Below are 17,095 nucleotides of genomic sequence, written 5' to 3'. Positions count from 1 at the left end.
TTTATCAATAGAGATATGCTGTTGGTAAATTGTGATAGCCTTTTCTCCACCATTTCAAATAAAGTACACTAATAAGGCTGTTATAGTATGCCTTATTTTAATTGTGATGCATCTGACATGAATAAACAAATAAACCATCTGAAATCTGAAATCAACCCAATCTTGACCTGATATGTAAAAACTGGGATTTGGTGGGGCAGTGTTCCACAAAACTAAAATCAAATCCAAATTCATGGAGAACAGGTTAATATTTAGAATATATAAAGGAATCTCAAAGTTGAGATGCAAAATATTTCGAAATATAAAGTCAGTGTCTTCTTCATACAATGCTTTCATTTAATGCATTTAGTAGAGATAAATCCATTAAATGACCTATAATTTTAAAGCCCTAACCATAATAAAGTGACACTGCACAAAGAACTTGGTTAATACTCATGACTGAGCAGTACATATATCAGCAATTTTATTGATCCTTGAATTTTTTTTTTCTTTGGACGGAAAGCAAATTACTCTTGTGAAATGTTTTGCCACCACATCAAAGTATGTTCAGCTAACCTGAAGCTATTCTATAAAGGAACAAAATCACCTTCACTTGAAAATGCTTGCTATCATTTTCATTAATCTTTAACGTCTAGTATTAATAAGGAGAAAAAAAAATCTCCATCTCCTCTCTTTAACCCTTCATGTATTTATAAAACTGGTATGATCAAAGAGAAAGAGAATATGTTTTTTTTTGTAGTCCAGACACACCAGATATTTACCCAATACTTATTACATTTGCTATTCTTGGTTGTTGGGAGAGTCAAGAAAGAAACATCAGCATGGATTTTGCTATGCATGTCCAGATAGAATTTGGAGACAAGAATTCAGTATACCTTTGACAGGAGGTAAAATTGTTGGTAGAACTCTGGAGGTTCTAGCAATAGCAGAGGCAAACAGCCTATACAAAACTACAGCTTTGCAACGCAAACATCAAAATCTGAACTTATCTTCCCGAGACCAGCATTTAATTATTTTAAAGCAGTTGACCTGATTGTCAGGCCCTTTTCTCCTCCCTCAAATTAGCTTCCAGATGAATCTGGTGAATCTGAGCTGAAATGTAACCTGTATTTTCCAGTTTTGAAATGTTACTGAGAAAGTAGCTGTCTGCATGTCAGCGATCTTTCTCCAACACTTTCCACAACCAACCCAGTTATGACTTCTCCTTTTCCTACCGCTACTCATCCAATATCTGATTCTTTAGTACCAGCACTAGATAACACAAGGAGGCTTGAAGCTAACTAATCTCTAGGGTTGTGGAAAAGCCCTTTCTCAGTTCCAAGCAGAGCGACTTGTTTACATTCTCCTGCCTTTCCCCCAGGGAGTTTAAGGCAGCATATACGGCTCTATCCTGTCCTCCTTGTTGTCATTGTATCCTCAGAGAAATCATGTGGGGTAGTTTAGCTTATTAATGCAACATCACCTATTGAATATCATAAACCTGAGGATCTCTATTCTTAATCCAGAAATAAGCAGCCTCATTTGTTGTTGTTCTTCCTAAAAATATTGGGAGAAATTGGTATGCTGCAAAGAGTCAGCCTCAAACATATTGATGTAGCCTCTTAAGACATTAAAAAAAATGATGGAAGGTTGCAGCCCAGAGCTTTGCTCATTAATGTTTCTACCTGTTCAGAAAAAGTGAAGCAATGAAAATTTCCTGAGGATTAAAGAATAAAGGAGACTTCCAACTATTTGCTTCTAATAAATGAGAATTTTATAACCAGACACAACATTCATGACTCTGCTGGCTGCCTTTTTAACAGCCCACCCATCTGCATGCTCTCAGAAATTCACCTCACCGTCCCCTTCATTCTCTTCTCAGCCTTATTTCAAAATCCACGCACATTGGGTCACTTTGAAAGCCTGAATGCCTTCACACGTAAGACTAGGCTCCGTGGACTAGGTGTGCTGCGTGAAACTTTGGAACACAACATAGCGAAAAGAAAAGGGCTGGTTTGAAGACCTCTGGTCTAGTCCAATTAAAACAACTTTATTTTATTTTCCAAAATAAAGCAATTATGCACCTGAAATTTTGGCCTTGCTTTAGATGATATTATTTAAAGGCAACTTTCTGGCAAACTGATAAATATCTAAAGCTCGCCCACATTTTCCATAAAAACAAAACACTACACCAGTGATGGCTAACCTTTTCCCCATCGCGTGCCAAAAAGAGGGGAGCACAGGAGGGTCATAAGCAGGCATGCCCACACCCATATTCTATGTGCGTGTGATCCCCCCATCCCCCCCAGACTTTCGGCACACAATGGGCCCATTTTTCACCTTCCCCAGGCTCCAGAGGCTTTTTAGAAGCCTGGGGAGGGCGAACACAGCCTCCCACGCCCGCCCCTGGAGACCCTCCGGAGGCTTCAGGAAAAACACCTCTATGGGAAACCCAGAAATTTTGCCTTAGGGAAAAAATGGCCCTACGGGTAACCCGGAAGTTCAGGAATGGACTTTCACTTTACTTGTAAGGGAATTTTTTTGCCCCCTGGAGACTTCAGGAGACTTCCCTGTATTGATAAGGGGGGAAAGCGCAAAAATACATAAAATGGCCACAGAAGCTCAGGCAAAACTGCAAGGGGATGTGCCCAGGGCAAGAGCTATTGCATGTCTAACACGTGATCCTTTGTTACAGCTGGGAAGGATAAAAAGTCACTGACACCAACAAGTCCTACCTTGTGCATTGAGTACCAAACAAAGGATTAGTACCGGGACAAAGTTTTCTCATCAAAATGCATCAAGTACCAAATCTGATGATTTTCAAAGCAGTCGAGTACCAAAGTGTGACTGTACTGTTGCAAACTGCACCTCTTAGGAACAGGCAATGTTTTCAAAAATGTGATTTGTTGGAAGCTTTATTTCAATATTGACCAGGTTTCCAAATCTGAGGCCTCATTTGGAAAGCTTGTGAAGTACAAAATGTTTCAATCAAGGATGGGTAAGATGTAACCATCCAGCTATTATTGTACGTTAACCTCTACTACTTGTGAAGATGAAGAGAATGGTGGTCTTCTCTAATCAAGACTATTATGCTCCAATTCTTACTTATTCTTCCTGGTTTTCTATCTGGTGACAGTGCCCCTATTCCATTCTGGGCATGTAATGATTAGATGTCAAAGTAAGAACTGGAATACAGTGTTTCAATTCCCCATCTAACCATGGAACTCTACTGCTTTTGGACTGTTATAGAGTCACTCACAGACTGAGATTGATGGGATATAAATTTAATAAATAAATACTACATTTCAAACAATTTCTTCATCAAGTCTGTCTCACAGGAGGGTTGTGAAGATAAAATTGAGGGGGAAATTCTATCTGTCTTGAGCTTCTAGAAGAAAGACTAGATCTAAATAAAACAGACAACAATTGTATTTATTTTAAATAAAGGGTTAAATTGTTGCATATTTTCTCATTGAAAATGTAATTGTGGTGTGTCTGCCAACATTTTTGCCATAGGCTAAATAAATAAATCAGAGTTAAATGTTTGTAAGCCTAAGTGTCTCTATGGTATAGTACTGGACACCTATATTCCTTGCTGTGCATGTACATCTTGTGTTAGTGATTTTATTCTCAGCCGCAGCATAATAATGAGCCAAGAGTTACTTTAACATACCCATCAAATTAGAATAATGTATCATCTACTCCATCAAGGATGCTGCTCCCAGAAGAGTTTGTAAAAGGAAAAATGCATGGTTGGCAAAAATCAGTCTGCCACACTACAGAAAAACCAAAACACCCAGCATGAAATTGCTTGCACTTATATAAAAAGCTTTCCACATCAAAGCCATGATAAATAAATAAATAAATAAACAAATAAACAAACAAATAAATAAACAATCTCATCCATCCTGTTCTGACCTAGGCTTCCTGAGACACACACTTCGTCCGAAAAACCCTGTTTTTATTTCAACGGCTGTGAATTATGTTCATTCACAGCCCATAATCACAAATAGTTTGTAAAGAGCCCGACAGAAGTCTGCCACAGTCTTTCGGGATAAGACTCCCCCTGGTCCTCTGCCTCACTGATGTCCGACTCTGGAGGCTCCGGAGGTAGCACATAACTCCCAGATGGCCCTGGCCCCCTCTCTGCCTCCGACGCAGAGCCTTCCTCAGACTCCAGGACTGGCCCATGTTCTTCCCCAACCTCCTCACTGTCCAACTCTGCTGCCAGCTCCACAGGCTGCCAGTGGACCACAACACTTCCAAAGAGTTCAGCTAGAGATGAGGTTTTTGCATTGCAATCAGCAGAGAGATCCAACACTTAGTAGGGTTGTTCCATAAGAGACAAAAGACAAGTGGGTCAGTGGTAGCCCTTGCAGGGGAGAGTCCTGAATGCTTTTCTTTTTCTGTGTTCGCATTACCGCTGCACTCTCGTTATTTTTTCACGTGGAAGAAAGCGGGGGTGGGGGGGTAGGTTAAAAAAAGAAAAGTTGATTTGAGTGAAAATACCATTTAACTAAAAAAAAAAAAAAACTGAATATTCTGTAGAAATTGCTGGGGGTGTTTTCAGTGTCATTTCAAATATCATGCTGACCTACTGAGTTCAACAGGTAAAGGAAAGCAGATGAATAGAAACACTGAAGAGAGGCTCTCGGGTTCCTATGGTCCCCTCCCAACTTTCTCTTTCAGCTCTTCCCATCTCTCATACACTGAACCCAGCATTTCCCAGTCTTTGTAACAAGGCTATTAAGAAGCAGAGACTGTTCTCAACTATTCTGCTCCATCTCACCCATCAATTCCCTGTAAATTAGATCAATCATTTCCCCAGTTCCGGGAATTCTGAGAGACATTCAACAGAGAGAAGGTCGTAACTCCTTGACATTAAGTATGATTACTTTTTTTTATTCCTTCAACCTATATAGCTGCCCAACTTACAGTGACTCTGAGTGGTAAATTAAAATTAAAAACAACCATAAAAACAATACATATCAAAACAAACCCCAAGCAAAACCTGGCAAGCAAGGTTTGATTCATATACTTCTATTCCTTCTAGAGTGGAGGTGAAAATATGCAAAGAAAACAAGGAAGTTGCAATCCAAACAATCCTTGTGTGATAAATATATTGGAAACAGAGATTTCAATTACCCTTGTTTACTTTCAGATGGCATTCACTAAACTGAAGAGGGTCTATACAGCAACCATGTATTTGTGGTTCATCAATAAACCTGTAACAACCCTTCCCCCCTTTGGCATTTTATTCAAGAAGCACAAACAACTCCAGCCGTCAATCACAGCCAGGGCTTGGTGTCACCTTGATAAGTGACAAAGGCTTCTTCTGAATAAATGAGTTTAGGAAGAATCAATGTAGCTATTATCAAAAGCGAGCATCTCAGAAGGGCTGTAACAAAATTCCGGCCACGGACCTGTTAAAGCAGGGGTCACCAACCTTTCGGACCTCAGGGACCACTAAATTCATAATTTTAAATCCAGTGGACCACTAATATGATTTTTTTTAAAAAAAATATTATTTAGTGCAATATTTATAACTTAAATAATTTTTCTGCAGACCACCAAAATTTTCTCACGGACCACTGGTTGGTAACCACTGGTCTAAAGCAACAATGAAAACAACTTGTTCTTCCCTTTCCAATCCCAGTTGCTACTGTTTTAACACTTGTATCTCCCACAGTTCAGAGATGTGAAATTGCTCTGAACCTCCTTTTATGAACTGACAGATGCTTTCATGAGCTAATCACACATTACTACAAGAAAGAACACTTTCTTCACATCTAGTTGTAGATATACACACAAGGAAACGAACAAAACCTTTACATTCAAGCTTCTTTCCTAACTCAGGGGCTCCAGTGTGAGCACATACAGTGCAGCTAAATAAGAGGCAACTTAACCCACAGCCCGCATGGCTTGCATTTAAGCAAATATGGATCCTATTTTTATGCACACGTTTTTTCTCCTTTTTGGACTGCTTGTTGAAACTCTGCACAACATAAGGCATTCATTGCCAAGATCTTCTTAGAAGACCCTTGTGAAAGTTATTACTGCAAAATATTATAGCAGAAGTGTTCTGTTGGTTTTAGAGGGACATGGTTGGAAGTGTGTTTCTTAGTGCAGTAAGAGAGTTGATTAGCTTGTATCTATTTTCCTTTGTTTCCTGGCCCCATCAAGCAACCGGTTGCCTAAAATGCTATTTGATAATTGACCCTGCCCTGGGCTACAGAAGATCCCAATGTGCCACTGAGCCAGTTCCCCGTTGCTTTTCGTTGTGTTCTCTTTCTGGCTGCGAAGCTAGTTTAAAATCAAGCCAGTTCTCCGCTCTACGCAAAAATGACCTGGTTTCTTGCACTGCCCACCCCGCTTTCGGTTAACAACCGTGGACTAAACCCCGCAGTAACGTCCTCCATTCGAACGACCGTCGACCGTCAGTTTCGACCGATCCAACTCTTTTTATCCAACCGCACGACTGGCACGGCAACGAGGGAGGATCACAACCCCGCCACCCGGCAACGTTGCTCTCGCCCTTCGCCCGGCCGGTTGCTTAGCGATTGTCCTACGGAGCTCGCCGCCACCCTCGCCTCGCAGCGCCCGGTTTTCCCGGAGAGCCCCGAAGGCGTTTCTCCACCAGACCCGGGAACAAACTCTCCGCTCTTTCGGCTGCAGCCACCCCCACCCCCCACCCCCGGAAAGCAGGCATGCAGGCATGCAGGGCTGCTGCCGCCCCCCTCAGCCGAGCTCATGAAGCCAGGTAAGCACTTTTTTGCCTTCCCTCCTTAGGATTCCTATGAATCGGACAAAACGGGAAGGCGGCGCAGGGGCCACGGCGGACTACCCATTTTTTAAATATATATATATTATTTTATCGGAGCGACTTCTTCTTCCCCACTTTTCCCGAAAGGAATTTGCACCCCCGGGAACGACGGTGGGCTCAGAAGGCAGGCCAAACCGTCTCATCGGGTCTCCAGAAAGGGGGAAAGAAAGCGCAAAAGACAGAGGGGAAAAGAGAGGGAGGGAGGGAGGGAGGGAGAGAGGGGGGAGAGAGAGAAAGGGGGGAAAGAGGGAGGGAGAGAGAGAATGAGAGAGGGAGGGAGGGAGAGAGAGAAAGGTGAGGGAGAGAGAGAGAGGGAGGGAGAATGAGAGAGAGGGAGAGGGAGACCATGCAATACCGTTGCAGGGCAACTGCGATTACCTTAGCAACCGAGGCTCGGCGATGGGTCCCCTTCTGCTTTTAGATTTCGGTTGGGCGGCAGAGTCCAGCCTGGCGCATGGCCGGGAGGGCTCGGGTGGGGCGGGGTTGGGGCGAAGCAGCGCGGAGAAAGCGGGCGGAATGCAAAGAGCCTCCTCGTAGCTTCTGCGGGGCTCTCTGTCGCTCCCACCACCCGCGCCGCCTCTTCAAGACACGCTCGGTCTGCCTGGACGCGCCTACCGGCGGACAAACGAGGTAAGTCAGGGATGCGGCGGGGGGCTCCGTCTCTCCAAGGTGGACCCTGAAGGATTGGAGTAAGCCAGAAGAACATGCTCCGGAGGGTCACGGCTTTCCGCTGCCCGCCGTCTCTCCCCATTCACTCCGACCCGTTGCCCATAACTCTCCCGTCGCTTCGGGGAGCCGCCAGGAAGCACTCGGGGCTTCGGGCGGACTGAGAGGCGGACACCGAAGGCGAAGCGAAGTCCGAGATTTCTCCCTGGCGAAGCAGCTTGACTGCAGTAGCAGCAGCTCCCTCTGCAGGCCGCGGGGGGGATTGCGCCGCTGTTTGCTCCCACCTGGAGACGGACGGGGCGAGCGGCTGAGCGGGCGAGCGCTTTGGCCTTATAAGGAACCGCCTAGCCAGCGATTCCTCCGTAGCCGCGTCCTTGGTTGATTTCGATTTCTGCAGCTTGCTTGTATGTAGGTTAAGAAACCGGTGGTCTCGCATTCTGCAAATGACTGGGAGGAAGCTGAAGCTCTCACCAGTAGCTGCACTACATACAGGTCTGGCAACTTGAGTTATGGGACCCTCGTCTAAGTTGCTTGGAGGGGGTGCAAAGATGGCAGCCTTTGAACTTCCATCTCAGCAAGCCAGGTTTACTAATCAGTGTGGAAAGCTCAACTTTTAATCCTCCTATATTTACCTCAGAGGGACGTGATGGCTCAGTGGCTAAGACACTAAGCTTGTTGATCAGAAAGCTTGCGGGTTCGAATCCCTAGAGCTGCATAATTGAGTGAGCTCCCATGACTTGTCCCAGCTTCGGCCAACCTAGCAGTTCGAAAGCATGTTAAAAAATGCAAGTAGAAAAAATAGGAGCCACCTTTGGTGGGAAGGTAAAAGTGTTCTGTGCGCCTTTAGTCCTGCTGGCCACATGACCACGGAGAACGTCTTCAGACAGTGCTGGCTCTTCAGCTTTGAAACAGAGATGAGCACCGACTCCTAGAGTCAGGAATGACTAGCACATATGTACGAGGGGAACCTTTACCTTTATATTTACCTCAACAACAAGCCTGTGAGGTAGGTTGGATTGAAAGAGAGAGAGTGACTGGCTCAAAGTCACTAAACTGGCTTTCATGCCTAAGGTAGAACTAGCACTTTCCATATCCTGGTTTCTATCCTGGTGCCTTATCTACTAGAGAGCACACTGGCTCTGTAGGCCAGGATGTATCAATCCACTGATCTTAATGAAGCCAAATGTGGGCTTTTCATGATTAAGCAAGTCTGTTAAGGGGAAAAGATGGAATTGCTTTTGAATTGTGCTAAGAAGAGTCTTGGTGGCAGAAGCACTGCGTGTGCTTTCCTTACTCGAGGGCAATTTAATGTCCTCTACTTGAAAGGATTTTCAGAAGAAATAAATTTCCTTGAAGAAATCCTGCAGGCAAAGCTGGCAGTTTGTTTCATTGGTATCATGAACAGACTGTCTTGAAGATTGACAGTCATCTTTGTTTTAGAGAAGCAGATTCAAGGTGATTGAACAGTGGATTTGTCTTTTAGGGCAGAAAAGACTATCTGAAGAAGAAAAACACACAGTCTGGGAAGTGAAGAGAGATATTTTAGAAGGACATTAAGGTTCTTCTTGGTAGATGCTAAAGTTATCAGGTAGCTTAAAGAAATTCTTCACAATCTAAAAGCCAGGAACAAATTACAGGTAATCCTCATTTTATGACCTCAATTGGAACCATTGCTAAGCAAGGTGGTTGTTAAGTGAGTTATACCCAATGTTACAACCAACAGTTGTTAAGCGAATCATTGCGGTCGTTAAGTGAATCTGACTTCTCCCATTGATTTTGGTCGTTGCAAATGGTAATCACATGACTCTGGGATGCTGCAACCATTGTAAATGTCTGCTGGTTGCCAAGCAGCTAGATTTTGACCCCATGATCATGTGGACGATTGTGTAGCGATTGAAGGGACTTGTAGGCCACTTTTTTCAATGCTGTTGTACCTTTGAATGGTCCGTAACAAATAGTTGTAAATAGAGGACTACCTGTGTGATTTCAGGGGGGAAACACAGACCTTGCAGTGGCTTTAAACTCCGTTTTGCAACCTGTACTGAAACCTGTTTTTTCAGATGGGCTGCCCAGAAATAAATACACCCAAAATGTTCCATGCAGTTCTTCATTGCAAGGATACTGAAGTCTGTTGGGCAAAAGTATGCATTCTTACTATCCTATATTCATTATTAACGAACTTGAGCAAATATATGTTTTACATTTGAGTTAGAGTCATAAATTTGGAACGGATTTGCTAAAATACCTTCGGCAGGGATTATTCAACCTCTTTTTGATGAGCTCTAATGGAGGGGAACTTACTATTGCATAAACATCCTTTCCCAAGGGTTAACCATGAAAATTACAATTAGTAGTAATTTATCTAATCTGAAATCTGCACTTTTGACCTATTTATTCTCATCTTGTTCTCCCAAGATTACGGAGAATAACGTTACTCTTACTTATCTGTGATACTATTTTATATATCTAAAAACTGATAGTATACCTTTCCCCAGTCTTCTATATGCTGAACATACCTAAATGTTGTAACTTTCTTATAGGACTTGGTTTCCAATCCCTTCAAAATGTGGATAGACCTCCTCTGAACATGATCCAGTTTGTTAACATCTTATGTTCATCAGAACTGGACACAATATTGAAGGGAAAGTGACCAAGGCAGACTAAAATGATAAAGCCTTTACATCATCCCATCAAATATTCTTCCAACCTAGGCTTTCCCAACAGAATAGAAATACTGTAAAGGGGCATGAGACAGCAATCTGAGGATATAAATATTTACTTTAAATCTATTATTTATTTATTTATTTATTTATTTAGAAAATTTATATCCCTGCTCATTTTAAGTACATAGCTCTGGGCAACAAGATGACATAAAACCATAATACATTGCAAGGAACATTAACATTGTAAGGAATTATTGGATGATAATGATTTTTTAAATCATTTTCCATGTTAAAGGAGAGCAATAACAATAGCACTTAGACTTATATACTGCTTCCTAGTGCTTTACAACTCTCTCTACACAGTTTATAGAGTCAGAGTCACTCTGAGTCCTCATTTTATCAACCTTGGAAGGATGGAAGGCTCAGTCAACCTTGAACCAGTCAGGATTGAACTGCTGGCAGTTGGCAAAGTTTGCCTGCATTATTGCATTCTAACCACTGCACCACCACAACTCAGGATAGATAACATCTGTCTATTGCTATCCACTGGGAATTTACATCTAGTCACATATCAATCTGTATTAGTGGCATTTTGAGCACCAAAGATACATATGTTATTAGAGGTGATCACTGTATCGAATAGATAAAAAACCCACAACAATTAATCTTTATAAATATTTGTAATTATTAAACCAGTTTGACATAAATAATTTAAAAATGAAACAGAACAAGGATTTAGAGATCCATTTTTCTATGCAATGGAAAATTGTCTTAAACATCTATATCAAACATTTCCATAGATCTTAGATTTCAGCTTAGCCAACAAAAACATTTTGAACCATTGGGTAAATTGTGTGATACAATGAGATACAATGAGAATAATACTATGGATTCTTGGTGCTCTCTGGGCTCAATTGTTTTCTTGCAACCAAGCCCAGAGAGCAGGAAGGACCCACAGTTCAACCATGAGCTACAAATATTCTCTTCTATCATTAATACTTTATTAAAACATGTTTTTTCTGATATCCTAAAGTTTTTCATTTACACATATTAATTTAATTTTAATACAGGGTTTAATGTATATGAACACTCATCCTACATTCCTATTACATGGAAATTTACTGCTGGGCAACATAAATTCTCCATATCCTTCTTTCTTCTAGGAGACATGGTCCTTCAATGTTGTGACAATAAATTTATGGACTAGTTATTCAATGGTGTGAAGATCTGGTGTCACTGGTGAGGATGAAGATGTTCCCTACAGATATACATTAGGTATGGACAAGATATGGTCATTTCAAAAGTTGTGCAAAACATTTGTCAACTTCAAACTGAACCTGGCTGCAGCCATTTTTCTGTTCCTCGGTTGCCACACAGGGGGGAGTGGGGAAGAAGGTTGGAATCCATAAGACACAACAAAGAAGTTTCTCATGAGAACCAAGGTCATCTCTACTGGCAACAGTTAAGGTTGGGAAAGAAGTAGCTGAAGTACCTCAAATACCCAATTGGCCAACGTGACCTGTAACGTTTGGAGATGGGGTTATTTCCTAGTTTAATTATACTGAAACTGCGGGAAAGATTGAGATTTGGTTTTCCATTCAAGCTGTGCTGATATGATGTACTCATTAAAAAAGACCTTTGAGAAGAAGCCAAGTCTCAGTGTTCTGATTTGCTTGGGTTGATTAGTCAGAGCCTCAACAGTATTGTTGACATGTCATACTTATATGGGAAGCCTATATGGGAAGCCACACAGAGTGTGGGCCACACAGGGAGATGGGCAGCAAATAAATGTAACAAATAAATATCTATATTGTTGTTTTGCTTTTTCAACTAGCTGATAACCTGGCGTTGCCTGGCTATTTATTTATCCTAATCTACACATTTGTCCTCAAAAATAATCCTGGACCAAATGTAATTTCTAATGTTGGATTTCCCCCCTTACCAGAGCGAGCCCCCTTGTGGAGTACTGTGAAGCCATTACCATGGCAACTCCACTGTGCTGTTCAGTAGAATCCATTTTACGGAAGTAGAGTAGAGGCCATTTTAAGGCACAACAGGCTGTATCTTAACAGAACACCACCCTGGGGGGTGTTAGGGGTGTCTTACTCCCACAGTATTTGTTTCCAGGGAGCAAGTCATCTGTGTATCATAGATGGTTGAAAGTGCTCGAGGCATTCCAGTGTTATACTGGAACACACACACACACACACACACACACCACAGCCATGTATATATATATATATATATATAGATATACATTCTGTTTGAATAAAAGGAAAGGATACATACACACAGAGCTGGAGAACTCCCTGAATTGATGAATAAGAAAGAATCACTTCATCACAATGCTGCAGAAGGCCCCAGTCACTCCTAAATTCCAGGAAGCGACAAATTTCTTTGGATCTTGGGAAATTAACCAGGTAACTTCTGAAAATCAAAAGGCTGTATTGGACTCATGCAGTGGTTCAGTCGTCAAATAGATCTATGCCCCATGCTGTAGTAGAGGGCTGTTCCATAGGTGTAATAAATTGCCCTGACTATAATAAAGGAAAGACTTTAATGGTCCCCAGCTTCAGACTGCATCTACCCCAAGACAAAAACTACTTCTTACGTGTGGCTAATTGCTAGCCTTATTCCGTATAATTCTCCACCTGACCCCTATAGTACCATTAAGTTCCCAGGAAAGAGCTTTAGAAACCCATTTCCTGAGACATATTTTAATCTGATTTTTAAAAGACTCTTAATTTATTAAGTCCCTTTGCAATAGAGGGAAAGTCACATCAATATCAGCTACCTCAGTCTAGGCTAATACAGAAAGAGGAGTGAGCTGTATGGGAATCTCAAAATAATAGTACATAATAAAGCCATCCTGTATTAAAACCCAGCAGAATTGTCATATTCTTTCAAGCTTCAGTGGCTTTAGTGCTCAGCTATAATAGTTAACAAAAAAAAAAAAAACCCAACCCTCACCTTTCCATCATACAGCAAGATAATGTGTCATATTAGTTCTGGCAATATTCCAGTTTGATTTATTTTTCTTGGAAAATTTAATGTCATATACTGTACATGATTTTTTTAAAAAGAAAAATCGGTAAATTACCTGCGAAAGGAGGTAATATCTTCTTTCTAAAACAGCCTCTACAGGCTCAAAACACATTTATCATCACGTGTTTCTGAGCCTTGCAGTCATGAGTCCAATTTTATTTCCTGCTTTTCTGCACATATCCTGGAGATTTAAGAGAAGGACTGCAAAGGAGAAAAGGCTATAAAATGCAAAGATTGAAATAAATTTGTTGAAAGAAGGGCATGAATTAATTTGTCCTACCATTTTCTGACAGGGCCTGAATTAATTTGTCCTATTAAAGCCAGCAGGACCAGCCAGTTGGTAGGGGATAGGCAGGCCAAGCCAGGGATCCTCTCTTAACAACTGGGGGATTTGGTTAATGACAGCAACTGACAGTGCCAATATTGTTGTCCCTAAACAAAGTAATCTTATGTCATCATACTTTACAACCATATCACTTAGTGATAGGGATTCCAATCTTTGTTACCATCATAACTCAAGGACTATCTGTACATGCAAAGCCTTTCATACTTATTGCCTTTGTTTTGCATTAAATCATTTTATAGTATTCAGTGTCCATATCAAAAAAATTTTTTGCATGAATAGAACTGTTTGACAAGTTGGATGATGATTTGTTGCTGATCCAAAGTATAATTTTGGAAATATAGGATGCTTATGGAAATATAAACTTGTTTATTTATAATTGCTTGCTTATTCACTTCATTCCTTGCTTAAAAATAATCCCTCGCATTTAGCATTCTAAATATTATATGTGGATTGTTGTTATATTGATAGTTATATTGATTGATTGAATATTATACTGATTGTTTCCAAGTAGGATTTGATTGCTTATTTGTACTCCATGACTATCATTAAGTGTTGTACCTTATGATTTGTGACAAATGCATCTTTTCTTTTGTGTTCACTGAGAGCAGAGGTGGTATTCTGCTGGTTCATACCAGTTCAGGTTAACTGGTAGTGGCGGCGGTGTGAGGCTCTGCCTACCCACCCTGACAGACCTGCACATACGCAGAAGATTCTGCACATGCCCAGATGTGTGCACACTTCTGCTTTTAAACTGGTAGTGAAGATAAGAGGATTTCATGCCTGACTGAGAGCATATGCACCAAGACAAATTCCTTGTGTGCCCAATCACATTTGGCCAATAAAGAATTCTATCCTATTCTATTTGTTTCCTGTGACTAAAACTACATTTCATTGGCCGAGGAAAAGATGCTGTTAAAAGTGATAAATATAAGGTTACAGATATGTATGTATGTATGTATGTATGTATATACATACATACATACATACATACATACATACATACATATATATATAACAAAGGCAACAGTAAAAATATTGGGTTTCTGTCGTGCCGATTGACAGATGATGGAAGCAGTTAGCTTCCTCCCATAATTGGGGCTTACCAGGAGTTGTGACACTAAATATATACCTTCTTCCCTGGCTTCAGCTGATAAGGAGGAGACCTGTGGCATAATGGCTAAGACGTTTGCCTAAGATGCAATATAGCAGTGGTCCCCAACCTTTTTATCGCCGCGGACCAGTCAGCCTTTGATAATTTTACCGTGGCCCGCTGAGCGCGCGCAGGGGTGGGGGGGCGTTGTTCTGCAGCGATCATGGCCCCCAGCCATTAATGTCTAAACTGCTGCAAGATATACTTAAATATTGATAAAATGTGAGGGGGTGTACTCACTTCTGTGATATCTATCCATCCATGTCTGTCTCTGTCTCTGTCTCTCTCTGTGTATGTATGTGTGTATGCGTGTATGTGTATATATCCTCTATCTATCTATCATCTATCTATCTATTTATCTATTTATCCATCCATCCATCCATCCATCCCTCTCTATCTATCAATCACCTATCCACCATCTATCTATCTATTCTAGCTGGCTGGGCAATTTGGGGAGTTGAAGTCCAAAAGTGTTAAAGTTGCTGAGATTGAGAAATGAGGATGAAACAAAAGGGAAGAGAATGAAACAAGGTCGTAGAGAGAGATTGCAAAATGAAAGGGCAACTTCTCTTTTTATTTCCTTCCACCCCCACCACCCCCACCGTGCCTCTCTGGCAATTGGCTGCCCAGGAGGTGGGGAGGGGAAGATGTTTCACAGACAGCTGCCACCCGCCCATCTCTCTCTCTCTCTCTCTCTCTCTCTCCGCCTCCCCATCTGACCTCGGCTGCTCCACGGCGGAGACCCCAGAAGGCAAGCAAAAAAAAAAAAAGGGCTCAGGAGTGGGGGAAGAAAACAAACCCCATCACGTTCCTATCTGTGAAAGCTCCCCGCTCCCTTCCTGGGCAGCCAATTGCCAGAGAGGCAGTGTGTGTATGTGTGTGGGGGGGGGGGTTGGCAGCCCGCGGCGCGCCTAGTCCGCTGTGGAACGCGCTGCCACCCGCCCAGCGCTCGCTCTCTCTCTCTCCCCCCCCTCCAATCTCCCGCTTCTGCTTCGACCGGCCAGCAACTTGTCCCCGCTTGCCCGGGGACTGGCCTCTGATTGGCTGGTGGGGAGAAAGCCTCGCCAGGGAAGGAGGCGAGGACTCCGCGGTGACGTCATGGGGACGGCGCCCCCAGGTAGCGGCGAACCGAACGCGCTCCGTCTCCACGGGCTACCAAGGCGGCTGGGCGGGCGGCCGGGGTGGGAGTGGGGTTTGGACCGTAGAGGCGGCTCTCGGGTTCGAGTCCCGGGGTTGATCTCAGACTGCGCGTGTGGGTGAAGAGGCAGCAGGGATCATGGCCCCCGGCCGCTGCAGCGATCATGGCCCCCGGCCGCTGCGCGGCCCGGTGCCAGGTACTCCACAGCCCGGCACCGGTCCGCGGACCGGGGGTTGGGGACCACTGCAATATAGCACAGGTTTGAATCCCAGTAAGGGTATGGCTAGCTGATGAGAGCTAAATAGCTTGAAATAGATCTATACTAGTCTCCCTTTATTTATTTATCAGCACAAATAAAAAACACACACATGTACATACATACATACATACATACATACATACATACATACATACATATATATCCATCAAGTATATTTAGAGCATTTAATGATCAGCTACCATATCATCTTTTGTATTTACAGTAAGTAGAGAATTTTTTTAAAGCATTTTATATAACATTGTCAATTGCATTTAAATGTCAGTTCAGATAACACAGGATTTGCTATTGTGCTATAAATTTAGAACCCTAAATGCCTCAACCTCTTTGCTGAAGGTCTGCTTATTTTGTAAATATTTAATACCTCTACTTAGGCAATGAATTGATTAGTAAGGATGAAAACTTTACAAGCAGAATAAAGATTGTTCTTACACAATGCAGAGTCAAATGCCATTCGGAGAAATACCGACAATGTTTTCTATACCATTTTGTTCTCTTTTTCTGCTTAGGTTTTAGCATATTAAAAAAAAAAATCATGAAATTTTATGATACAGGTAGCCCTTGACAACTGGGACCAGAATTCTTAGCAAGGTGGCTGCTAAGCGAGTCACGACTTGATTTTAGGACCTTTTTTTACCATAGTTGTTAAGCAAATCATTGCAGCTGTTGAGTGAATCATGGGGTTGTGAAGTAAATTCAGGTGGTTGCCTCACATTTTGACCACAAGATCATGGAGGTGCGGCAACAATTGTAAGTTCAATGGCCAATTGTAAGTTATTTTTCAGTGCCATTGAAACTTCAAACAGCCACTAAACAAAGGGTTGTAAGTCAAGGACTCCCTATTCTCTGGTACCATATGCTGTATTCAAACATATGTTGTACTCAAACATGGTTCATACTTTTTTTTTTACCCATTCATAGCAGCGATAGAAAAAGATTTAAACATATAGATATGGTAGAATTAATCTACCAAACCTTGGGCCAAATTAAACATGGGCATTTAAATGT

General features: G+C 42.0%; 1 protein-coding gene across 1 annotated transcript in view; it reads right to left on the bottom strand.

Annotated features, from left to right (window-relative positions):
• RGS6 (regulator of G protein signaling 6) overlaps positions 1 to 7,599 on the bottom strand; it is a 253,325-nt gene extending 245,726 nt beyond the window's left edge. The window contains exon 1 of the mRNA XM_032235282.1: positions 7,181 to 7,599. The gene's annotated coding sequence lies outside the window, so the exon portion shown is untranslated. The remainder of the gene's footprint in view (positions 1 to 7,180) is intronic.
• Between the last annotated feature and the right edge of the window lie 9,496 nt (positions 7,600 to 17,095).

This window comes from Thamnophis elegans, chromosome 1 (assembly GCF_009769535.1).
Source record: "Thamnophis elegans isolate rThaEle1 chromosome 1, rThaEle1.pri, whole genome shotgun sequence".
In the NCBI taxonomy this organism is placed as follows: Eukaryota; Metazoa; Chordata; class Lepidosauria; order Squamata; family Colubridae; genus Thamnophis; species Thamnophis elegans.
The sequence above is the reverse complement of the archived record's forward strand: the minus strand, read 5'-3'. Positions and strand labels throughout refer to the sequence as shown.